General features: G+C 32.9%; 1 protein-coding gene across 2 annotated transcripts in view; it reads right to left on the bottom strand.

Moving 5' to 3' along the window:
• The window catches only part of LOC145293795 (sodium-dependent phosphate transporter 1-A-like), a 263,709-nt gene extending 238,071 nt beyond the window's left edge, over window positions 1-25,638 (bottom strand). Inside the window, exon 1 of one of the 2 annotated variants that reach the window (XM_080140353.1) lies at window positions 25,302-25,638. The gene's annotated coding sequence lies outside the window, so the exon portion shown is untranslated. The remainder of the gene's footprint in view (window positions 1-25,301) is intronic. The other variant, XM_080140352.1, reaches the window with a different exon arrangement.
• Window positions 25,639-26,851: the final 1,213 nt, after the last annotated feature.

The following is a 26,851-nucleotide window of genomic DNA, read 5'->3' as shown; positions in this document are numbered from 1 at the left end:
ACTGAGTAATTTTTTTTTCACGGCCCTGCATGTATATAGATTTCTATATATCAAAAAAAAAAAAAAATGTCACTAAAAAAAAAACTCTTTGTAATTTTCCTTTTTGACAAAATACTTTTTGCATGCTTATTTTAAGGCACGCAGAAATTACAATTGACTTTTTTTGTGCACATTAGTTTTCTTTCTTATTTTTCAAAAATGCCCTATCTTTTTTGCATTGTTTTCATTAACAAACAAAAAAACTCTTTAAATGGGTACATATTGAATGTATATTTATTTATATGTATGCGTTTTTTCTTTCTTTTCTTTTTATTACAAAACTGCATAACCAAATTTAAGAAACGGCTTCTTTTTCACATACCCACCCCTTTTTAAGGTTGAAATACCTTCCATTTCTTTTATTTCTCTTCTCTGTACACATCTCTGTTTTTGACATTTGAACACAATTAAAAATGGCGTCTTTTTACATGCTAAAATTCTAAGAGCCAAATGATTTCTAATTTTTTGTTATGTATAATTGAATATAAAAAATATATTTATTTTTGAGCAGAACGAACACAAGGGACTTCCTCATTATAAAAAATAGGGAGGATGTAGCAATATTTTGGACTTGTAATGGGGTATATATTTAATTGCTGCCCACATCAGCAAAATGTGGCACAAGGCCGGAAAGTGGGAACCCCGCAGGCTCCCCTAAAGAAGGGGCACTCCTGCAATTTAAAAAACTGTCTGAGTAACCCCGTCGGCATTCCCCGGTCGGGGCGCCTCAGGCAGCAATCAATAAACTTGCCCCACCGGAAAGCCCGGTGGCAAGGCCTGGGAGGGTGGACCTCCTAGGTATTACCCAGGCGGTGTACCTCAGTCCGACAGGTGCTGGGCCGGTTCCCGGCCCCTCACCTGTCGGGCTGAGTGTCAAGTGACGAATCCTTGACGTGTACTACCCTGTCTCCCTGCAAAGCTGCTAGGAGACACATCCCCATTATAAACGATGCTGCTAGGAACTGACGAATCAAATTAATTCACATTCTGCTACCAAGCAATCAGAAACCAGAATTGCTTCATAAATATTAAACCTTTTCTGGAGCAATTTCACATGTCCCCCCCCCCATCTCGACAGGGTAAGAATATTTTTCTCTGTGGAACTGTCTACTGCAAACAAGTCACCTCTCAAAACTTGTTTAGAACAACGGAGCATCGGAAACTGTTCTGTCTACTGCAAACCAGTCACCTCTCAAGACTTGTTTAAAACAACGAACCATCTGAAACTTTTATGAAACTAAACATGGCTTACACTTCTAGAATTAGGATTTATATATCCTAGTCCTCTACAAATTTCAAAAGAATGACATGGAAAAAACAAAGAATTGGATTCTATATCTATTTTCTACTGATGATAATGAAGCAGAATCAGCAAGATACACTTCTTCGAGCTCTGTTGATGGTCAAGAAGATCAAAGTGAAAGTAAAACTGTATCTCATTCAAGCCTGTTTGATGAATTAGCTTTGCATAAGCCTACAGATCAAAACTTAGAGCCGGTAGAAGCTGAGTTAAACCAGGAAACTGCAACTACAACAGAAATACAAGAATCACAATATGGTTAAGAGCACAAAAGAACTTGACCATTATGTAGCTTTATAACTACTCGCAAAACGTGATGATCCATTTCAGTGGTGGAAGTAGACATAGGAGACCTTACCACTGCTGAGTAAACTGGCTTTGAAATATTTAAGTGCACCACCTTTATTTTGGAGGATGAGAGGTTCTTTAGTACAGGTAGTAAAGTGCATGAACCTATGAGGAACAAGCTGCTTCCTGAGGAGCAAGAAAGTCTAATGTTTCTACATTACAACTTAAAAGTATTCAACTGAGGAGACTATGAGAGCAGAGGAAGCAGGCAGCTAGAATAGAAGAGGAAGTAGAGCAGCAGCAGGTGCAGAACTTCAGCTTATAGTTATTCACTTAAAGAATTAAAATTTGTACTTTGTAGTTGGTTTGTAATTTTGTTTTCTTATCTAATTGTTTAATTGTGTTCATTTAAGAATTAGAAATTGTATTTTGTAATTTTTTTTAATAAAGACAAAAAGCCATAATAGGGACCAGACAATTAAATGTTAATTTAAATTAGCAGTTACTATGTTAATGTGTCAAAGCTATCTGATGAGTCACTTGGGCGTAATGAAATGATTTAAATTTAATAGGAAAGAGAAAAGTAATTAATCGGCAAAGTGGCCGATTACCGATTACCTGCCGATTAATTGGTACATCCTTAGTGCTTATTTAGATCGGCACTTATGGCGGCAATTAAAAGTAAAGAAAATGCAAAAAAAAGTCTGTATAATGTACATACCAGTAACAGAACGAAGATAAAATATTCCAAAATCACGTAATTTGATTAAGTAGTTTTTTCTTTTTATTCAAGAAAATCAAGTTTTATGAATACACGAGTCGTAATGTTTTCGTCTGCCATGATTGAATCTGATGAAATAAAAAAAGGAGATAACTCAAATCGAAGTCGATATGTAAAAACTCAGACAAAACTCCAACAAAAATCAAAGACTATGCAAACTTTGATTTGGTCTTGCAATGATTTAACTGGCTTTATAAAATATTTTTAGCATTTAAAACTGTATTCTTGTACAACCAAGCTGAAGCACTTCAACACTGCTTCTGTAGAATATCGGAAAAAATACAAAACATACATCCTCGTTATTTAAACAGTTCACTGGGGTTTATTTATTTATTTATTTTTTTACCTTTCAACGTATTAAAAAGTTGTCTTTAAATATTTGGAAGAACACGTTGGAATTCCTTTATTTTTACAAATGAAAAAAAGAAAGAATACATAAGGAAAGGAATTTCTGACGAAAAAAGTATAAAATGGAAATATCGAACAGATTATGCATTAAGATGTTCTTATTTGAACTTAATTGTGCTTATTTTAGTGTGTGAATTTGTGAGTTTTCTTGTTTTGTTTTATTACTTCAAACATGTTTAATTAAATTGTTGTAAATATATATATATATATATATATATATATATATATATATTTTTTTTGTAAGGGAAAGTATGTAATCGAGCGCATATGAGCACATGGGAAAATATCAACAGCAGCTGTAAGATAATTGGCTTGCAAGGATATTAGCAGCAGTTGCCGAAAAAGGGCACATATGCAGATTAGGAAGTGTACACGAACTGGCATGACAAGAAAAAGAAAAAAGAACACCACATGGTCAAGGGAGAAAAAAGTTGACGTCGAAGGATCTAATATTAAGAAAAAGAAATTATTATGTACTATGAGGAAGGGAAGGGATAAATAAATATATATATATATACACACACACACACACACACACACACACACACACACACACACACATACACACACACACACACTGTTGAAATAAACCCCATTATAATAAAAGGAGAATCGTATTTTCTGAATGCAATGGGGTGGGGTAGAAGCAGATAGTCAGGGGTAGAGGCAGATAGTCAATGGGGCCGTCTAAAGTGAAGGCCATTCCATTGAGTTCCGTTTTTCTGCTGATGTCACAGTGACTAGTGTTAAGTAAATAAGCAATGCTTCGGAGAGAATGGTTCTACACGATGGTGGTAATTTCTCTCTTAAATTATTTGATCTTTGATTCAGTAATTGTTTGGTATTTAAAAAGGATACTAATGGTTTTGTGTCATTTTTCAAACTGTAAGTATGTTAGTAATTTGAAGATAAAGCTATACAAAAATTCGTTCAGACTAAAATTCAAGATGGTTGACAAATCTATCTTGATAGGAAAATATAAAATAAAAAATAAAAAAGAACAAATACGTGTTTGTTTTTCATAATGTTTGAAATTGTTTTACTCAATAATAAGTCTGCATAACATAAAACATTTTGTTTGTCCTGATATAAAATTCTGACTGAATTTTGAACGCATATAAAGTTAAACGTTTATGTCCACTTGTCAACACCATATTTTTTAACAATTTGTTATCAATAAAAGATGAGCGACTAGAAATTCTATTCAAAGTTGTTTCTTTTTGTGAAAAAAAAAAAAATGTGCAAAATGTTTTTGTTTTTTTTTTGTGCCAAAAATTCCTTTCAGCAATTTTTATTTTAGAGCAACTAGTATTAGAAATGTGTGCAAAATGAAGACAGAAAAATCCAGGACAATGATAGCTAGACATATCAGTGTGGCTAGTTAAATCGCAATAATGTTCCAATTGTGATTAAGGAGTTAATTTTTGTATTACTGACTGTTGTAATCTTGGATTATTGGAATTATTCGGACTAGTGTTCTGATCACATTTTACAATCCGACTATCTTCAGGTGCTTCTTGTTATAATAAAAAATCTGATAAAATTAATTTCAAGTCACCATAATAGAAACTTCAGAGTAATCAATCAAGTATACATCCTCAATAGTCAGTTCGAAAGTAGCTTTGTTGCTGTCGAGCTGATATGGTTCTGTTCAATTTTAGGAGGTCCATCCTCCCAGGTTCTGTGTTCTCTTTGAAAAGGACCTAGTTTATTATTACAGGGTTGCTCAGGCATTTCTTCTGGAGATGTGATAAATATACTCCAGCTTTATCCAGATTATTCTCAACTTGTAGTAAATTGTCTGACTTTTGGATCTTTTAGTTTTTTTTCGTCATTTTTTCAAAGTAATTCCTTTCACTTGTAAATATATGCAGAACATGTTTAGGTAAATTTTCTCTGTGCATCAAAACTCCAGAATGTAATTATTTAATAGAAAGTTAATCAAGAATTGTCAGTAAAAAAAATAAGAACAAAAGGACCGTTTAGAATTTCTTTATGTGCTTGTGCGGCATAATTGGTTTTCAAATAAAGTATATTTTAGTTAAAAACATTATTCATACTTACAAATCATGTTGAAATTAGTAAAAATTATGAAAAATGAGTAGATCTACTAGAGCTATTTTTTTTCTCTCAAAAAATACGTAGACATTAGTAGTCTGCAATTTCTATTTTGAAATGGTGGATTACAATTATAATTTTTTTTTTAATCATATACTGCAGTTACCGCACCTGGATTTTAAGAAGTCTTCAATATTATCAAATATAAAATTTTAAAATTTGATAAATTTTATTTTATTCGTAATTATTTTTCTACTTGATCATTGTTTTGTAATTTTGTAATTTTGACATGACATGTAAGTACGTAATAGTATTTTCGACTAAAACGTATTTATTTGAAATCCCATTATGCACAAGCACTTTTCTTTACATGTGTCTTCTACAATTTTTGTGTTAGTGACGTCATAATTGAACTGTTGTAATCCTGGATTATTAGAATTATTCGGACTAGTGTTCTCATCTTGAATATTGTTTTTAAAGCGTTTTAGATGATGTAATCCGACTATCTTCATGTGCCTCCTGGCAAAATTAATTTCAAGTAACCATAATAGAAAATTCAGAGTAATCAATCAAGTTTACATCCTTGATAGTTCGACATTGGCTTTGTTTATTTGAAATCCCATTCTGCACAAGCACCATTCTTTACATCTGTTTTATAAAATATAACTATTTTCTTAATCTCGGATTTTAAGTAATAGTAGAAACCTTCTTTTTCAATACATGCAGTAATTTTTATGACAAATTCAATGTCTTTTCACATTCAGCAACATCATGGTTATCATAATATTTAGGCAGAGTTGTCTTCCCTTGCAAAGGATATGCTTGTTTCCATCTTGGAACACAAGTTTTTCTTGTAAATAAAGATTTGGTTTAGTTTGTCTGTTTTATCAACACTATTCAAAAGGAAAACCAAAACATAATCGTACCTATTGTGAAAGATTTACTCATTAGACATGCAAATGGCTATTTAATCAACAAGACGACGTTGGGTTGGGGGTATTATTACAATATAAGTGAATGAAAATACTGAATTTGTACTTGAATTACACTTCAATGATCTTCATCGCTTGTGATCTGAAAATAAAATTTATACTTTATTAAACACCACAAGTTACAAGCATTTTGATTTTTTTGATTTGGATGATAATTATATAAAAAAATGTCGGTTTCTTTCTAGATTAGTGGTACCTGCAATAAAGATTGGTTTAGAAGTAAACATAGTACATGGTGCAGCAGATAAAGTGCTAAGTATAATCAGTACAGACGCCACTGAGAATATAATAAAAATTACTTGAACTACCTGGTCATGGATGACAGAATGAGAATAACTACCACTGTAGATTAAATAAAGAGTTCACTTTGATGATATTATTTATTAAGTCTTCAATAACGTCCCTTTATTATTCCTGATTTCCTTGATAAAATTGTGTCCAAGATCGGTTCATTTGCTGATGACACCATGCTCTACCATATCTATAATAGACATGAGAGGAAAACAAATATGCACATATCCAAAACAATGGTAGAACCCCTGCATAACAACCTTTAGTCAGTAGTAGAATAGAGCTGTAAATGGATGGTAACATTTAATGCTAATAAGATTAAATTTCTTTCCTTTAACAACTACAAAAATCCTTCTCAACCACTGATTGCCATGGCTAATAACAACCTACCTGAGAGTCCATCCTTCAAACTCATCAACTTAACATTCACAAGCAATATGAATTAGGACAAATACATTGAGGACATTGCCCAAACTGTTGCAAAGAAAGTGAGCTTATTTACCGCGCTAAAAAATTATTATTATCTTATATCTTTACAAAGCCACCATTCGCCCATGCATTGAGTATTGTTGCTACATTAGGACTGGTGCATTTATCACTAGTTTCTCATTTTTAGACAGGGTTAAAAAAAAGACTCAAGTCTAATGGAGTCACACTATCAACCAAATTCCAACCTCTGTGTTGCATCACTGTGCCTGTTTTTGAAATTGCCTCCCTGTTTCCTGCTTCTCTCACTGTACTAACGTTAAGAAGTTTGAATGTAATGTGAACAAACATCTCGCTGCTCAACTCCCCACAGTCCCCTGTTAAAATTGATCCCAAATATTTGCCGTTAACGTCCATGTGACACTATGCCTTGTTTTACGTAAAAAGAATTAAAAAAAGAAAGAAAAAAATCCTGTGCAGTTTCCCACGTTTGACAACAAGAAAAAGTCTGATGGCTATATCAGTCAGAATGTGACAATAATATCTAAGATGAGAATAGTATTGGGCTGGTGCAAAAATAATGTCGTTTTTTTTTTACCATGACCGTCAAAAACGACATTATTTTTGCACCAAACCAATAGTTTCAATAATCCAAATAATACATATTAAACTTAGATTTTACCCTGGAATTAATTTCTATCCTCCAATTCAAAGGCTTCAAAATCACATTTGAATATCAGTGAGAGTATCATTTATGGTCTACGCAGATGTTATTTTTCAAATGTGAATATGCAGCTTTTTTCAGTGAGTTTTCACAGAAACTACAATTATGTTGTTTTTATTTTACGAGTTCTGTTGTATTTGGTTAGCTGCTGTATCATGAGGATTTGTTTATGTGTTTATAACTCTTCATTATCTTCTTCTTTTGGACCCAGGGGTTTTGTTTGTATTAAGAATTGTTTGGCTGCTTCTTTGGCATAAATTTTCTATTATCGGATTTTCATATGCTTTGTCATACGTCATTAATCATGGCTTTTATTAGGCTTTTACTCAATTCCCTGAATTCACATGGATGTCATTAAATTATTGGACTTTTAATTGTTTTTATTGTTTGAATTTCTTCTCTTTTGTTTTTGTCCTTTTAATTGCTTTTTGTTGTTCTTTTTTTTAATTGTTTAGTCTTGAAAAAGCTTATTCTGTTTGAATGAGTAAATTTTTCCTCAGTTTTACTCAATATTATTTTCTAAGTAATTTTCTTTCTTGTGGATTATTGAATGTTAGGTAAATATAATTTCTTTTTTGTCCAATATTAATATAGCAATGATGACCTTGTTTTGATCTTTTAATCAGATTCTGTAGCTTAAAGAGAAAATGCACATTCATCTTTCACCAATTTGATGATACTTTAGTTCTCAAAGTTTATGAAATAATTATCTTACTTGTGAGTCTTTGACTACAGTTAAGTCTTCTGCCATCATTTTATTCATCTTCATAGGTAACGATTATTGATGGACGTTTTGATAATTAATAAACCAAATTCTTAAACGATACATTAAGAAACATAATATTTTATAAACTAACTAGTGGGACCCTTGTTTCAGCATTGCCCAGGAAAATTGAGGAACTTAAGAAACTCTTGCTTACATCCATGAACTTCATATAAGTAATTTTAGTCAGTGTTGTTTCAAGGTTTAAAGTTTATTTTATCTGTTAAATCAAGATAAAATGTAGGGATGTGTCAATTGCATCACCAAGTATTGAAGCCAATTATAAAGTCTGAAAAATAAGTGACAATTGCTCTAAAGCAAAAAAAATCTCTGCTATAAAAATACTTCACAATAATTAGGGTGATAGGAAGAGGACTTTAAAGTGTGAGAGAGTAATATCCTACAACCATCTCCATGGAATTAGTAACCACAAGAGTAACTGTTGATTGAATTAAATATAAAAATATACATTTTGAATTGGATTAACTTTTTTTTATATATTTAGAGCATAAATCAATACATGCACTTTCTTACTGATTAAATGATTTTTTATGTAGGTTTTGTTTATGAAGGTATTCCGTTTAATAAAACAGGGAAAATCTCACTTGAATAAACAATATAAGAAAAAAAAAGAAGTTGAAGGGTGCTTACAAAAGCTGTGAATATATTTATCTAGTTTATTAATTGATTATTTCACAAAAATTAAATGTAATAATTAAAAATAAACAATTAGGTTTTCTCACAAAGTCTACAAAGCATTTTTTATTTTTAATAAAATAAATGTGCATACAAATTTAAAATCTTTTTTTCTGTTAAATTTTCCTTTAACAAATAAACATGATTTATCCCTCCCAAAGCGTGAATAGAATTCCTGTGCATCTTATTCTGTATACTTTGTTAATGCTTGAAGATGTTTCCAGTTTTTTCTTACCAGAGTTTATTGAATTGCTTTTTTTATCCTATTCAGGTTCAAGTAAGTTGATATATTTTATCTTTCTGCCTCCATCCACACAGTACTTGTTTGAAAACATTTTTTTTTATTTTTTTGTAGCTAGGTAAATAGTGAATACTTGATTTAACCATCAAATAGAAGACATCACATCAAATACTATTACCTCCTTATTTTATCTCAGAGAGATAATATAGTATCTTTACCTACTATTCGACTACAGTAAAGTTAGACATGGCGGCTGATGTATAGTAAGGGATTCAGTCCATCTTCCCTCAAAAGGGGTCACCCTGGACAGGAGCAAAATTAGCTGTGATCTCTAGTGATACCTCAGGCAATAGTATCTCTTTGTAAAGGAGAAGGTAATATCTGGAAGTATGGGTACCAAGAATTAAAGAGAACCATACACTGTTGTTCACTGTTGTTGTTCGTAAAAAGATATATATTATAATCATAAATATAGACGATATATAATATAATCATAAATATAAAAGATAGATAATATAATCATAAATATAAAAGATAGATAATATAATCATAAATATAGAATATAGATAACATAATAATAAATATAGAAGATCTATATAAATAAAACAGTAGATGTATGTGTGTGTGTAAATATTTAACAGCTAAACTCTTTAACTACTGGTCACATAACACTGAAATTAACAGGAAATAGTAATTATACACCGATGATGGTTTATAACGAGTAAACTCTTTGTTTGGGTTGATGGATAATGCGTGTAGACATATATCGGCAAGTTGAAATGCGAAATGTTGATTTCAACTGGCCGACATGTTCTTACTTTCTGCGCATGCTCACATAGAATTAATTTTTTCAAGTGTGTTAATATTTAGACTTGATTATATTTCTTTCGATAACAATATCACTAGAGATTGTGGCTGGAACGCTTATTGCTTTGGTTTTCATTCCAGCTGATGGCACTAAGTCATTTTTTTTTAAACGTTTGCCATCATATCTTTGTATTAATAAATGCGAATATCTTCAGGATTTTAAATGTAGTTAAATGTATTTTACGTCAAGAGGAATCAAACTACTTATTTACAGGCTTGGAAAAATAAAACTTTTCTTTTTAATTTCTTACAGATTTTTTACTGTCTTTTAAGATGATAAATATTTTTTGACAATTATTTTTTGCCGGAAATCCCTCACGAGCGAAGACGAAACTCAAGAAAAAATTCATACATTTCTTAAGGAAATCTTCCACGACAAAGGACAAATTCTAAGTACAGTTTTGATAGAAAAAATTACTTGGGCTAATGTCAGGTTCCTGCGTTACTTTTCTTCTTTCTTCTTTTTTTCTTTTTTTCCAAGTAATACGTAAATATTGCTCGAGATTCTGAAATTGGAAATATTTATAGTCTAGTCTAACTTTAATAATGTTATTTTTCTTTAAAATAAATTATTACTCTCTTTAGATATTTTTTTTCTCTAAATAGCTTTTCTTTTACTTTCTCTTTTTCTATAAATAATTTTTCCTTTTCTTTTTTGTAAAGAAATAAAATTAAGCCATTTTATTCATTCATCAATTGGATAAACAAATATTAATTTCAAACCAAAATTCTTGTTTTCGAATGCGTGTGCAGTGTTCTTTACAAAGTTTTCCTTACACATTTACTAAATTCAAATATTTTTAAGGAATTTATGACAACACAAAATAAAGGTTTATATATATAGAGAGAAATTTTCGTAACTAATAAAATATAAATAATCATTAAAGTTTGAAAAAACAAATATCAATTTCAATGACACTTTTTAAATAATTGGTCTCTCTGATTAAAATGCAAAATTTTCGGTGTTTTTTACATTAACTACAACTCACCGTTCACATTAAAAATGCCGATTTCTATAGGTTTTCGGGTATGCTGACAACGAATATCACAGTTAAGTTTGGGGCTGTGAGTAGTTTACCAGATATGAAAACATTTGTTATCCAATGCAGCTAATTTTTTCACAACCGAGGAATTAGTAATGCGCATGTGTAACGGCTTTTTGAATAAACACCTTCAACCTCCCCATATTAAGAATGGCTCTCGGAATAAACCCCCCAACCCCCCTATATTAAGAACAACTTTCGGAATAAACACCACATTTTTTCCACTGGAAGGAGGGTGAAAAATATTTTCTTTGTCATCTGCTTCAATTACACGCATGTGCATTAATAACTACTCTATTGTGAAAACAAAATGGCTGCCAGGGGTTACACTAGCATTTAGGTTGGATGTCACATGTTTTCATATCTGGTAAACGACTTATCAGCACCAAATTTAACTGTAATATTCGTTGTTATCATACCCGAAAACCTATAAAAGTCGCAATTTACAATCCAGAAACGGCCACGAGACTGAAATCAACCAATAAAAGCAATCAGAAGTTCTCTTGCCCATTATTTTTAAACGAAATTCAATAAAATTTGAATTTGCTTAAAAAAATAAATTTCATAAAGTTTATCTTCATCCATCTCGCGCCGGTAGAAGTGCCAAGTGACAGTTACCAAGTCATTAGAATATTGTAAATATAATTCTAGTCTTTTTACATCGTATTCTGAAATCATCCTACACCAGAACTTTACATTATTATCTAATTATATTACTATAAGTTAACCTTTGAATGGTAAAGAGAGAGATAGGTCTAACAAAACTTTATAGTCTGCAATAAGTGATTTATCTATCAAAATAAATGCTGCTGTCCGTGGGAACTGAACGTTTGATTTGGTTCCAAATTCTTTCTTTCCATTTTAATATGTGATATGAAAATCTGACACTTCTGCAATATTGCATGCTAACCACGTTTTTAGTTTTAAGTTTGGAGAATATTATTACGAGGACAGATTTATTTGATGATCAGTCTGCAGCACTTTTCTCAAATCATCTCCTTTTCATTGGTTCAATAAGATTGAATAGAGATTTTCAGTTGCACAAATTACTATGTGATCAGACGATAAATTCAATTGGTGACCTGATGACTAAGGTTTTCACAGATATTGCTTGAAATTTTCACAATGTTGGATGGCTTTGTGAAAGAGGAATCTTGGCCCCTAGAAATAGTGCTATTGATATGATCAATTATAATCTTTTGCAAGAGTTACCAATCCATTGATTGTGTTATATATGAACATTAGGCTGTAGAATTTCCTGTAGAATTCACTACAGCCGCCTGGAATGCCATATCATAACCTTATATTGAAGGAAGGAGCTCCAGTTATATTAGTAAGAAATCTTGATCCTCTTAAACAGTGTAATGGCATACAGTTAGCAATAAAATCTTTGAAAACTAATGATTTGGAAGCCATTATAATAACTGGAAATCTTAAAGGTGAAACTGTGTTAATTCTTTGGATTTCCCTTATTCCTTCTGACATGCCATTTAAGTTCAAACGTTTACAATTCCCAATAAAATTAGTTTTGCCATGTCTATAAATAAAGCTCAAAGACAAAGCCTAAAAGTTGTTGGACTTAAACTTCAAACACCTTGCTTTTCTCATGGACAGCTGTATGTTGGTTGCTCATGCATTGGAAGTCCTGAAAAAAATCTGTTAGAGATCACACCCAAAATTCTGTTTCTGTAGAGGTTCTTCAAAATTACTGACACAGGTGCATTTACCAGTGTTCAGATATGCACTGCTTGAAACTAAATTCTAATTATTTCATTAACAGAATAGATTACTGATGTCATTTTTATATATATACGAGCATTTCAGCCCGGCGTTGCCTGGGTGTTTGGAGGTGTATGTTGAGCAAAAAAAAAAAAAGAAAAAAGCGGTCAATTTTTTAACTTTGACCCCTATTATGACCCCTTAAAATTTATTGTTTTGGGCTCAAATCAAATTATTAAGTAAGATCCATGTCCAAGGAACCTATATCTAAAATTTAAAGCGTTTAGACCCAAAATTGTCGGAGGAGTTTGGTAGAGATCTGAAAAGTTAAATCGTTGAACTTTGACCTCTTAACAGCCAAATTTCTGGCCGAAACCGATCACAAAGATTTTCCCAAATCTCAGTATCCTGTATATCAAATTTCGAGTCTGTAGACTTAAAATTGACAGAGTTATTGCGTAGGGAAATGTACACACACAGACAGACACACAGATACACAAACACGTTCACTTTTATAGATATATAGATATATAATTTAATCATAAATATAAGAGATAGATAATATAATCATAATACAAATGCAATGAATACAATCTATTAGCTAAGAGGCGAAGGGCCCACTTTATTTAAAGAGGCACACAAACTTCAACTGACTGACAAATTCCAGAAAAACAAAACTGACTTCCTCTGCCTATCTATAGAAATATATGCAGATATCCCTAGGACCATCATAGAAAGTCTACTTGAGATGAAGGCTAGCCAGCATTAACTTGAAAGGGCCAATTTGGTGCCAATCTATGAACATTAACTTACTGCCTGCATCTGGACAGTCATTAAATTTAGAAGACATTGAGTGAGTCATAACCACAGCAAAGAATCCCGTATTTATAGCAATGTCGTTTTTTTTCTAAGGCTCTCTCAGTATGAACCCCGGTTTAAAGAGATACTTACTTTTCTCAAGGAGAAAGCAAATTCAGATATTTCCCCTATAGTGTGTGATTTATTATTAGTTCAATATTCATCATCGGAAGCAAACCTGTTATTCACATTGCAAACATGCAACAACTTATTGAATGCTTACATCATCATTTGTTTGCAGGAATTTTGGAGATGAGGATTCATAATTTGTATGCGCATTATATACAGACTAATATTTTCGCCTTCTGTTTTACGAATAAAACTTTTTTAACCTACAGGGGTAGCTTGCTATAATAAAATAATAGAACAGATTATCATTAACATATATATATATATATATATATATATATATATATATATATATATATATATATATATATATATTATAAATGCGGGAGTTTATTTTTTTTGTTTTTTTTTACATAGCCATCGCCACTTTTCAAGGCCAAGAGGCCACTCGAGGATAAGGGTTAAAGAGTGTACAGTAGAAATTGGACAATATTGTAACCGTTTTCTTTTTTGCGTTTTCTCTTTTTCCGACAATTTATTTCCTAAATATTTGTTGTTTTTTTTTTTGCGTTTTCTCTTTTTCCGACAATTTACTACCTAAACCTTTTGAAAGAGATCCGTTCATTTAAATATTATTTTTATTTTATTTATTTTAATTATTTTGAGTTACATTTCGTATACTTTATTTTATGTATTATGAAATACGAAAAGGAGCACACACATCGCAAAATACGAAATGTTATTCTTAGAAAAACTAAAACTAAAAATAATTTTAAAAAATAAATAATATTTCTCAAAGATTTTATTTTTAATTATACAATTTTATCTTTAATTATACAATTTTATTTTTAACTATACAATTTTATTTTGAATTATACAATTTTATTTTTAATTACGCAATTTTATTTTGAATTATACAATTTTATTTTGAATTATACAATTTTATTTTGAATTATACAATTTTATTTTTAATTATACAATTTTATTTTTAATTATACAATTTTATTTTTAATTATACAATTTTATTTTGAATTATACAATTTTATTTTTAATTATACAATTTTATTTTGAATTATGCAATTTTATTTTGAATTATACAATTTTATTTTGAATTATACAATTTTATTTTTAATTATACAATTTTATTTTTAATTATACAAATGAACGAATCTCGTGATGAACTCATTTTATAAAAACATGTAGTCACATTTTCGTTTGTTTTCTTTGTTTTATTCAAATTCTCGTTAAATGCAAAAGATTTTGGTAAAAATTGCATGAAACAGAGAAAACGTAAAGAAAAGGTCGGTTTTCTTTCTGTCTTTTTTTTCTCGTCAAAAACTATTAAAACGTATTTCGTTTTCTATACCCGGTTTTCACAATTTTAAGTTTCCAAGTGACGTCAGCATCTGGCGGTCATGTTTTCTATTCAACCTGCGAAAGACCAGATTGCCATTATTATTATAAATTGTTATCGAAGACTAGATGGTGAATGTAAAAAATGCAATAGGGGAATATTTTGTGATTAGACAAATTTTTGGATAGCAAGAAGAATATTAACTATAGAATTTAAAAACAGAGCAGGTTATAAATTTTAATTCATAAATAATAACGAATATGCAACAATATATCCGATGATTTGCTTGTTTAGGCTACGTGTATTGATGACGTAATTACAAAGGGAGATAGTTTTTTTTTATATACACGTAGAGTTTAGTCAGTTGGTAGAAAGGGTTTGAGAGACATAGTCGAATAAGAACAGACAAGCTGGCGACCAGTCTTAATGGCTCTGAACCCTGAGGAAGTTATCGGGGTAATATTGATAGAATGTAGAACTTAAGACAAGCATACAACTTTCCAAATGGGAAACATTCTGGGAATATAAGTTGCTGAAAAAACATCCAAGACTTCTGATCGTTTCTTCATTTGCAGCTTCCAAGATCCACCAAAACAAGACCCAAAGATGGATGAGGTATATTTTCTCTATTGGTCAGATATAAAACCCCACAGAACTGTGTTCCGTCCCTTTGTCCGTGTTATTATATGTCTTGTTAAAAACATGTTATATACATATCAACTAGATGATCAAGAAATAGATAAACATTATGGACTAGACGATCACAAACACTCAAAACTCTCGCATACGTGAACGCTTATATACACCCACAATGAACTGTAGATAAACGCAACGAACATTACTAGACGATCAATAGAGCAGCTGCCATTGATATATACACACAAATAAATACGCCGCCTAGCGTCGAATATTAGTAAAAGGGGTAGACAATCTCCATTCAAATCAGGTCGGGAATGAATCGAGGACATTTAGCCGAGTTGCTCAAGAATTACAGAAGTAAACCTGATAACTGAATTCTTGTAAGCATTAAAAAAATTATTTTGAAATGTCTTTTTTTCTTTGTTATGTATTATTTTTTTTTTACCCAATTGTTTTTCTTTCTACACTTGCCCGATCATCCTTCATTCAAATACTATTGTTAAAATTTGTTATTGGAATTTATTGTCGTCAATTTGCGGCTTGTGATTCATTAGCTAAATTTCCTCCAAATAAACGCGTTCTTCAATTTTGAATTCAACGTCTTCCCCCATTCCTTTTGCAAAAATAAACAAACAAAAAAAAAGAAACTACCCCCCCCAAAAAAAAAACTGCCGACGCCATTCCATTTTAAAGTATACTTTTCAAATAGACATACTAATAAATATGCCACCTAGCATCGAATGTATGCAAAACGGGTAGACAATTTCCATGCAAATCAAGTCGGAAATGATTCGAGGAAATTTAGCCTAGTTGCTCAAGAATTACATATGTTAAATTTGTCAACTGAATTCTTTCTTTATTTCAGTTAGTGAGAGAGGAACGTAACGCCATACTTTCCCCATAACATATCAATTAAACTTATATTAAGTAGAATACTTATTACTATTGGCAGGTGTTTTTTTAATGGAGAGTAGACAAGACGCAATGTCGCTAGCTCTCCTAACTCTCACTTCTAATTTTTCTCTTATTTCTCATTTAGAATGAGTGCTTTTTTTTTAACAAAGGGAGAAGAAAAAGCTGTATTTTAGGTTCGCAGTATTTTTGCATGGGCAGTCGTCTGAGATGTGGGGAATTTTCCGTTTCTTTTCTATCCTTGTAACCATGTCACTAATAAGGGTTCTGGAGGTAAACGTTTTTCTGGGCTGACGTTATCCGCCTGATAGTCGGGGACCCAAACCTTGGACTAACCACTTAGGAGGCCATTCTATCAACAGGTGCAAAGTATTAGGGCTGCTGTATTGCCATCTGATGAATGGATTCTGATGGGGCTTCTCAATGCCATATTAGTGGGTAATTTTTATGGCTTTACCTTATTATGTACTACAAAAAATATTTCCTCACTTCTTTTTCTGCCAGGGGTCTATAATCCAACCTTCCAGAGGTTGAAATCCAATTACAGGAGACCAAACCAGATCTATTCTTCCTAAGCGAAACTGCTATTGGACTGACTATTTTCCTAGATGCGTTTGTAATTAAAGAATATTCTAATTTAACATCCAAGTCTGACCCCCAAGATCGACATGGGCACGGAATATGTGCCTACATTAGAGATGGCTTCCCATGTGGGAAGGACGTTTCCAGAGAAGACCCTAAACTGCCCTATATGTGCTTTTGGATTGCACTTGCTCAGACCACTGCGTTTATATTTGCCCTCTATCACCCCCATAACAGTAGAGTTACTATCTTTAGGAGCATGTCTGAGAAAATTGACCACATCCTGTCTGCTACTCTTTCAGCTAACATTCACGTCTATGGAGACTTCAATGTTCACAATGTGGAATTGTTAGTCCACTCAAACAAGACAGATGATGAGGGAATGTTCTGTCACGATCTCTCCATTGCTTATGACCTTACTCAGATTGTTCACAAACCAACCCATGTACCTAACACCGATGGCCAGTATGCAAGTCGCATTTTTAGCTTGCCCTGAGCTATGTTCATCTGGAATCTCCCGTTAAAAAAACAAAACAAAATGTAATAAATGCACTGACATACCTCTCCATCGTACAGTATATCAGTACTCTATGGCTGACTGGGATAGCTTTCGCACATTTATATCAAATTTACCTCTTTGTTCCATGCTTAAAAAGAATGTATCCTCCATAGTATCAGACCTGACTAAATAGTTAATTGTAGGTATAGACCACTTCATACCCTCCATAAAATTCCAGCAAAAACCTAACAGCCAGCAGTGATTCTCTTCAGAATGTGTTGCTGCCATTGTGTACAGAAATCACTATTCCACTGCTTCCAACATAATAGATGTAATGAGACTAAAGTCGCCTTCAGGACTGCCAGCAACCACTGTAAAAAAGTAATAAACAATGCAAGAGGGTTGTATGCTTAGTTCATCAAGTTCAAAGTAGCTGAGCAGCGGCTTGGTTCTCACCAATTTTGGTAAATGACAAACGTGGTCCTGAATAGAAGCATGTGCTCTATCAAAACCCTCATCAATGGATCTGAGGTAATCTCATCAGCATCGGACAAAGCCAAACTCTTTGCCAAAAACTTTGCAGCTAATTCTACCCTTTGCGATCAGGGCTGCCAACTCTCCGTATTTCCTCCTATGTCTGAAAACATGCTATGTGTGATGTTGCCAAGCTAATCAAAATCTCGATTCCAGTAAAGCAACTGGCCCTGATGGCATTCCTATTATAGGGCTAAAAAAGCTATAACCAGAACTAGCTCCCATGCTTACAAAGCTGTTTAAGTGTTGTTTTAAGGAGAATTGCTTCCCAACACCCTGGAAAACTACATCAGTATGTTCTGTATTTAAAAATTCAGGTGATCACTCATCTCCCTCTCAATCCCCTGTGTGCCATGAGTAAGTTGCTAGAATTTGTGTTAGATAAAGAAGTAATCAACCACCTCAGCCAAAATAACCTTCTCAGTGATATGAAATATAGTTTCTGTTCTGTTAGACGTACAGCAGGTGTGCTAACAGTTATATCTCATAGGATTAGTGAATCTTTCGATGGAGGCTTTTTTTTCTAGAGGAATTGCTCTTGACGTATCAAAGGCCTTTGATAGGGTATGGCATAAAAGGTCTACTCCACAAAATCTCCAGCTACAGTATAGCCGGAAATGTCTTTTCAATTATTAAATCATTTCTCTCTGATAGGTTCATAAGAGTAGTGGTCACAGTATTAATGTTGGAGTCCCTCAGGGGTCCATTCTGGGTCCAACTCTTTTTGTGATCTACATCAATGATCCCCCAAATCACATCCTAAGATCATTTGTAGACACTTATGCTTACGACACTACTATCTATGGCAACACTTCAAAGGTCATGAATGACCAAGTTCTCTCTGATTCTCTCTCCTCTAATCTTGATTACATGGTGCAACAATAGGGAAAGAGGTGGCTGGTTAATTTTAATGCATCTAAGACCAAGCTTCTATCTTTTCATCATCAATGTTTGGCATCAATCAAAATGAATGGCTCTTATCTTGGAGAGGCTCCATGTTTTGACAAACTTCTAGGTCTGATTTTTACTACTGATCTGAGATGGAACACGAACATCAAATCCGTTGCTGGAAAAATAATGGGATTGTTCTACTGTTCCAGTAGATATTTTACTGCTGATGAAATTCTCTACCTGTATAAGAGCTAAGTGCGTCCAAGGATGGAGGACTGTTGCCACATCTGGGCAGGAGCTGCTAGAAGCAGTTTATGCTACCTTGACAGAGTTCAAAATAGACTTCATAGCCTCGTGGAGGATGCCCTTTTCTCTTCCCTGCAACCTCTTTCCCACAGAAGAGACGTTGCAACTCTTTCTCTGCTTTATCGTTATTTTTATGCCAAGTGTTCGTCTGAGCTCCAATCTTTGTCTTCCCTGTGCTGACTTTCACGAAAAACACTCGTTAAGCTGAAACAACTATAAAAAAATTCTCCCACTCTTTATCTATGACTAAACCTAAACGTAGATTCCATGAACAAAACATCCTTCTTAGAACTGAACGCCTGTGGAACTCTGTTCCATTTTCCTGCTTTCTGACTATAATATGATTATCTTCAAGTCCAACATGATTCAAATTCTTGATGAGCTAGCTCCTTAAGTAATCGAATTTACCAAATTTCCACTACTGACGATGACTATGACTATGACATGTTCCTTTTGTCCACTGTACTCTCATTAACACTTATCCTCGAGTGGCTTCCGGGCCCTTCATAAGTGGTGACTCCTTTGTAAAAAAAATAAATAAATAAAATAATAATATACGTTACGCACATTCAATAAATGCGTAAAGCAATGGACGTTAGACGACAAACGGTTATACACTCGCTATATAGACGAATATATAATATATTCGTTGATATACATCCCGGCAATACAACACTGCTCCTTTTGATCAACATGAAATATACTTATCCAAGTATGTTGGAAAATGTGTTTTTAGAATATATTTATGTTTATGGAAATCTATCTCCAAAACCCTAGGAGGAGTTTGTGAACTACAATGTAACTACAACTTTATTAAATATAAATGCCGACTCTTCCCCGTAAAAAAAAAAAAAAAAAAAAAATGAGGGTGAAAAAGTTATGCTTCGTCAGTTTATAAAATAACGTCTTAAAGAAGAAATAAAAATTTAAAAATGCCTCAAATTGGAAAGATTTTTTTTTTTAAGGAAATAAAATAAATATATAATTCGGTGTAAAACGGAAAAAGAAAATAAATGGATTCGTCCAGCGATTACTAACTTTAGTGTGACGGGACGGATAAATATTTATGCAAATAAATACACATTGATTTTTATAATAAAGTGCAGGATAAGATTGCCTGCTTGACAATTGATTTAAAAATTAGTTTATTTACTTAAAAGTCGTTCATTCAAAGCCGGAACTTCAACACTAAGGCAAAAAAAAAAAAAAAGAAAAAAAAAAGACTTATGACGAAAAGACGTGATTGATCCGGATGGCCATTGGAAGTTTGAAAAGATTTCCCTTGCAATACGACAACTTGTTTCTTGTTATCAGCCGGAAACAGCACATATCGTTTCTCTTCTGCTTCCCACTCTTCTCACCTCTCTCTCTCTCTCTCTCTCTCTCTCTCTCTCTCTCTCTCTCTCTCTCTGGCAACTATTTCAATATTATAGAAAACAAAAAAAGAAAGCCTAATAGAAAAGTCATAACAGTTGACTGACTGGTTGACCTAGTTTCAGTTAAAAAAAACAACTATCAGTAGGAATAATAAAAAAAGACATAGCTTACTCGTTTCAACTCTTCAAATTCAAAATGGCCGAACGCATATTACAAACGTGAACACCTTTTAGGGTATAGTAAATTGTCTACCAAGCTTCAGCTCTTGTCCTATCGCTGCAATGTTGTATCCCAAATACTTCCATGGATGGACTCTAACGAAGTTGTTGCATTCGTGTCACCTACACGTGAATACCTCCGACCAACACGACGATTAGATAAATCCCATCCATTCACTTAAGAGCTCACAAGATGCCGGAAGGCTTACTACTCCAATAGCGTCTTTCCTTGAATCGCTAGCCTTCAGAATTCCTATCCTGCTCCCTGGCTGTACCAATATGAAGCAATTTAAATGTAATGTGAACGAACATCTCTAAGCACAACTTTCCACTTAAGATGTCCCTGTGAGCATGACCCCTAATTTCATTAGCTCCTTACTTCTCTATGACATAACATTTGCCTGGTTTAGAATGAATTAAAATAATGATAATAAAAGTTAACACAATGAACTTCGTTTAAATATTACAATCTTTAAATACATATAGATTCAAAATGATTAGTTAAAAAAAAAGGTAATTAGTTTTAAACTAATTTCCAAACGATATTGTCTTTAAAAGAATAATTTATGCCTGTATTAGTAATTATTACCATATATATATATATATATATATATATATATATATATATATATGCGATTCATCCCCCATTAGATTATTTTCTTTGGAGATATATACAGCCCCATATCTATGCTGATAAACCAGACACAATAGACTACTTGGAAGACAATATTCGACGCGTTATTGTCAAGAAAATATTCTACTTGTGCTGGTCAAAATGATAGAACATATGTAAATTCATTCCGTTTGGGATAATTTTCGGCTTGTAAATTGTACAGGCGAGATATCTTATATTTAAATAACAATTGCATATTTAAATAACAATTGCAACTATTTTTAATCATTTGAGGAGGTGCATATGGCGGACAATGAGTACTTTATTGTCACATTAGAAAAGTTAACGTTTCAATTTAATATAACATTTTGTCGTTGAGTTAAACTAAAAAAATTTTGCAAATATTGTTGAAAAGATTTTTAAAGCGATTTAATAATACTGTATAAGTATGGGTCATTCTAAGGAAATATCTTTGCCTGAGAAGCAGCGTATCTTTGATTTGCGGGCAGACGGAAAGACGCACGTGGAAATCGTAACCAAGGTCGGATGTTCAAGATCGGTGGTGACCAAAGTGCTCAGAAAGGTTCTGAGGGTGTTTCCAACAGCAATCGCAAGAAATGTGGACGAAAGAAAAGCACCACCGAAAGACAAAACCAGACACTGGACAAGGTGGCAAAGAAAAGTCGATTCCAATCAACAAGTCACATCACTGAAGCGTGGAAACAAGCTTCTAGTGCCGATGTTTCGAGAAGCACTACCTACCAAAGGCTCCGGCAACTGGGATACCGAAATCGTATAGCTGCCACCAAACCACTCCTTAACAAGAAGCAGATGTTGAAGAGACTGCGATAGGCAACTGCTCATCAAACCTGGACTGCAGACGAATGGCGGCGTGTGATCTTTTCAGGTGAGTCTCGATTTTGTATCTCCTTCAGCGACCAAGGCGAAGGTGTTTGGCAAAGAACCACGGAACGGTATAACTCAGAATGCGTTAAGAAGTCTGTGTAGTTCTCGCAGTCTTGCATGGTTTGGGGTTGGATGAGTGCTAAAGATGTTGGTAATTTATGCTTCATCAAAGGAACTGTAAACACAAAAGTGTACCAAGATCTCCTGGAAGCTAATTTACTGCCAATGCCGGATAACCAGTTTGACAGGAAGGCTACAGACATCATTTTTCAACATGACTTGGCACCGGCACATCTTCCTGGCTTCGAGAACGATCGATCCCTGTTCTTTAATGGCTGGTGAACTCGCCAGATTTGAACGTCACTGAAGCCTCGTGGGACCAGATGAAGAGGAAGCTCTGCAAAGAAAAACCTACTACCCTTGCAGCCATGAAGATTGCAATCCAGAACACATGGGATTCAGTGTCTACACAGGATTGCGAAAAGCTTGTTGATTCCATTTTCCGGCGAATTGATGCTGTTATCAAGACAAAAGGTGCTGCTACTAAATATTGATTAATTTTATTTGTATTTGTGTTAATAAAAAACTATTTTGTTTACTTACCTGCATTGTTCTGTTATTTTGAAACCCGAAATATTCAAAAACTGACATTGCAATTGATATGAAAAAACATTCTGTCTTAAAACAACTATTTCAGTTAGTTTAGCATGATAGGATATTTTAGCACCAATTACATCTCACAGATTTAGCGCCCAAAAACATGATGTTCTATGTTTTGACCAGTACGAGTATATTTTTTGTCACTTGAAATTTAAATACAATTTAGGGCATATGACACCTGCGGCTTGCGCGAGTATGGCATAATCTAGAGATCCAAATTTCATAAACTACGCATTAAATTAGACTATATCTTGGCAATAATGCGTCGAATGTTGTCTTCCAAGTTATTGTGTCTGGTTTATCAGCGTAGACATGGGACTTTATATATCTCCAAAGAAAATAATCTAATGGGGATAAATCGCATGAATGAGGTGGTCAGTTAACAGGTCCATTTCGTGAAATTATGCATCCATTAAATGTACATGAAATAAATTTGCACAATTAGAGAACGCTTGTCATTGTCACTCTCTATAACATCCCTGATGAGGATGGCGATGACATCTCGGGTTAAAAAAGTACTCTCTTCTCTGTTATTTACACCTAAGTTTGTACTCCTAATAAACTCTTCTAACACACACACACACACGCACGCGCGTGCGTACATATATGATAAATATATATACATCATAAATAAATAAATTATAATTGCAAATTATACGTACATATATTATAAATATATTATATATATATTATATATATATATTATAAATAAATTATAAATAAATTATATGTGTGTGTTTGTGTGTGTGTGTTTTTTTTTTATTCGATTCATTCAACTTCAATTCACCCGTTTTTTGTTTGTTTGTTTGTTTTTTTTCTCGTATATCTATTTTCATGTTGCGACAACTTGAGAGACTCTCAAACCAGAAGTGTGTTGGGACTGTAATATCTACATCTGATTCTGTATACACACTTACATACATGTACCATCATTCAACAAAAAGATAGTATCGTATCTCAAGCTTGGCTCTTATCGATAAACAGCGCGAAAAATAATTATTTAATAATAAGATAAACAATGTTTATAATTGGTGAGTTAACACCAATTGTACTTGGTCAATGATCATAATGTTTATTTTATGATATATGAAATATTACGATTGTGTTACACTGTTACACGCTTTTTAAATTTGGATTACCGGCGAGCACTTTTAGCTTATTTTTCGCCCGCTTTTTTTTTTTTTTTTTTTTTTGAAACACAAATATGCATATATATATATATATATATATATATATATATATATATATATATATATATTAAATCCCCGAAACAGTGTTTCATGGTAAACAACTGATGATCCCTTGAAAAATAAAAAAAATTGGTATTATAGTAAATTCGAGAGAGTTGATGCCGTGATTGCAGGTGATTAAATGACTTACTGACTAGATGGGTTTTTTTTAACGAATGATAAAAAGTAATTTTTTGTATAGTTTCAAATGTTAAAAACTTCAAAGACTATATATATATATATATATATATATATATATATATATATATATATATATATATGTGTGTGTGTGTGTGTGTGTGTGTGTGTGTGTGTGTGTATACATATATATATATCTCACTATTTCTCTCACACTCATACACGTTCTCTCTCCCATTCTCTCTCTCTCTCTCTCTCTCTCTCTCTCTCTCTCTCTCTTTATCACATGTATACACATTTTCTATCAAACGTATTTTATCTCTTGCATGCAGACACATATACACGTTTTCTTTCACACGCATATACTTTCTCTTTCTCTTATACAGGTACTCTCTTCCCTCTTTTTTATCTCTCTCTCTCTCTCTCTCTTTCTCTCTCTCTCTCTCTCTCACACACACACACATGTATATATACTAGAAAACGTGACTCCATTGAACTCGTATTAAATTGCTTTAATAAGGAAAAAATGAATATAAAATCCCAAATTGTTTTCTTTATATTCACTATATCACTCTCGCTCCCCCTTCCTCCCCCATTTGCTAGCATGTTTTCATTGTTTTAGTTACGGAGTTTGTTACCTGCTTACCCCCCCCCCCACACACACATACACACCTACCCAATGATAAGTTTTCCAAGAATATAAAAGTACATGGGTACATACTACCAAGCAATGCGGTAGTTGTTAGACAACTAAGAAAATAGAGGGAGAGGGTGCAACAAAAAAAGCGGGAAAAACAAGTGGGAGAATCTCCACAAAACACGCGCGTTTTCAGTCTACATCACATGACAGTCCCGAATAGAAAAAAATAATTATATTTACCTCCGGTTACACACGACTGGAACTGAGAAAACGATCCACTTTTTGTCTGCGATCACTTTTTTTTGCGATCCACTTTTTTTGCGATCAAATTGACAATGAAAAAAAAAGACGATCGAGAAAGTATTTGATCACAAAAAATAAAGGGGTTAAAAAAAGGGTGGGGACTACATTCGGATTGCCGCCATTTCTAGGGGTAACAAAACAATCTTCCATACATCATAGAAAAAAGCACCAATCAAATTGAAGCTATTCACCTCCACCCCCACGCATTCGATAGCTTTTGTCATGACCACACTGTTGCCTTCTTATCAACATCAAATCATCACCCTTTCTCCCATTTTTATATTTCCTCTTCTCTCATCTTACTCCTCTTACCCCTCCTCCTTAACGAAATCTTAACCGGTTTCATTTTCTATCGTCCCTACCAACTCATTTAAATCAGTCTTTGCTTATTTTCTTTACAAATTCATCTGCCGTCGTCGCCGTCGCCTTTGCCGTCGTGGTCGCCGTCGTGGTCGTCGTGGTGACGATGATGATGATGATGATGATGATGATGATGATGATGATGATGATGATCTTCTTTACTGAGATGAGCTTCTTCATTGTTTGCCTGTCTGTTTCTCAGTTTGTCTGTCTGTCTGTCTGTCTTTCTGTCTGTCTCTGTCTCGGTCTCTGTCTGTCTGTCTGTCTGTCTGTCTGTCTGTCTGTCTCTCTCTCTCTCTCTGTATATATATATATATATATATATATATATATATATATATATATATATACATTATTACTTCATTTAATCACATAAATTAATATACGAAAATGCGTAAAGTTTCAGTATTTACTTCAACAGTGCTCAATATATAGGTAGAGCTATGCAGTAAGTTATAAAATATATATGGCAATTAAGCTACACAGAATATTCCGCGTTTCATTCTCGTGAGAATTCGCCAGGCTTATGCTTTTGATTATATAATGTTATAAAATGAATTTTAAAAAAATTCTTAATGTTGCAATATTTTAAGTTATAAATTTATTATATTTTTACTAGAATATCTTTCCTTTTCTTTTCCAGTTTTAACAACTAGTCATTTACTTTTTCATGTTTAAGCTTAATCATATTATTTTTCACGCTCGCATTTTTCTATTGTAATCCATTATTTTTCCAGGCTTCCAATAAATTCACTTGTTCCTTATTTTTTTGCCCTCATAAACACATATGTAATTAGAATGTACGGCATTCGTCTGCTTTCAATAAAATATCCCAGTTATCTCCCTTTCATTCTTTCATTCTTTTTGTTTCACTTGTTACTTCTCTTTCCGCGACAGCAGTGAATTAGTAGCAACAGTAGTCGCTGAAGCGATGTGGCTGCTATTGAAACCAGTCATAAAAAGCGTCGCTTACCTCCTTACACATTTTTACGATTTTGAACACCAGAACATTAATCATAACTTTTGTTTTACTAAACGAAAATTGAAAATCTTTTCACAATATATATATATATATATATATATATATATATATATATATATATATATATATATATATATATATATAT

This window comes from Euprymna scolopes, chromosome 15 (assembly GCF_053919585.1).
Source record: "Euprymna scolopes isolate OS-2025 chromosome 15, ASM5391958v1, whole genome shotgun sequence".
NCBI classification, from domain to species: domain Eukaryota; kingdom Metazoa; phylum Mollusca; class Cephalopoda; order Sepiida; family Sepiolidae; genus Euprymna; species Euprymna scolopes.
Note: the sequence above shows the minus strand (reverse complement) of the source record. Positions and strands in the feature narration are given on the sequence as shown.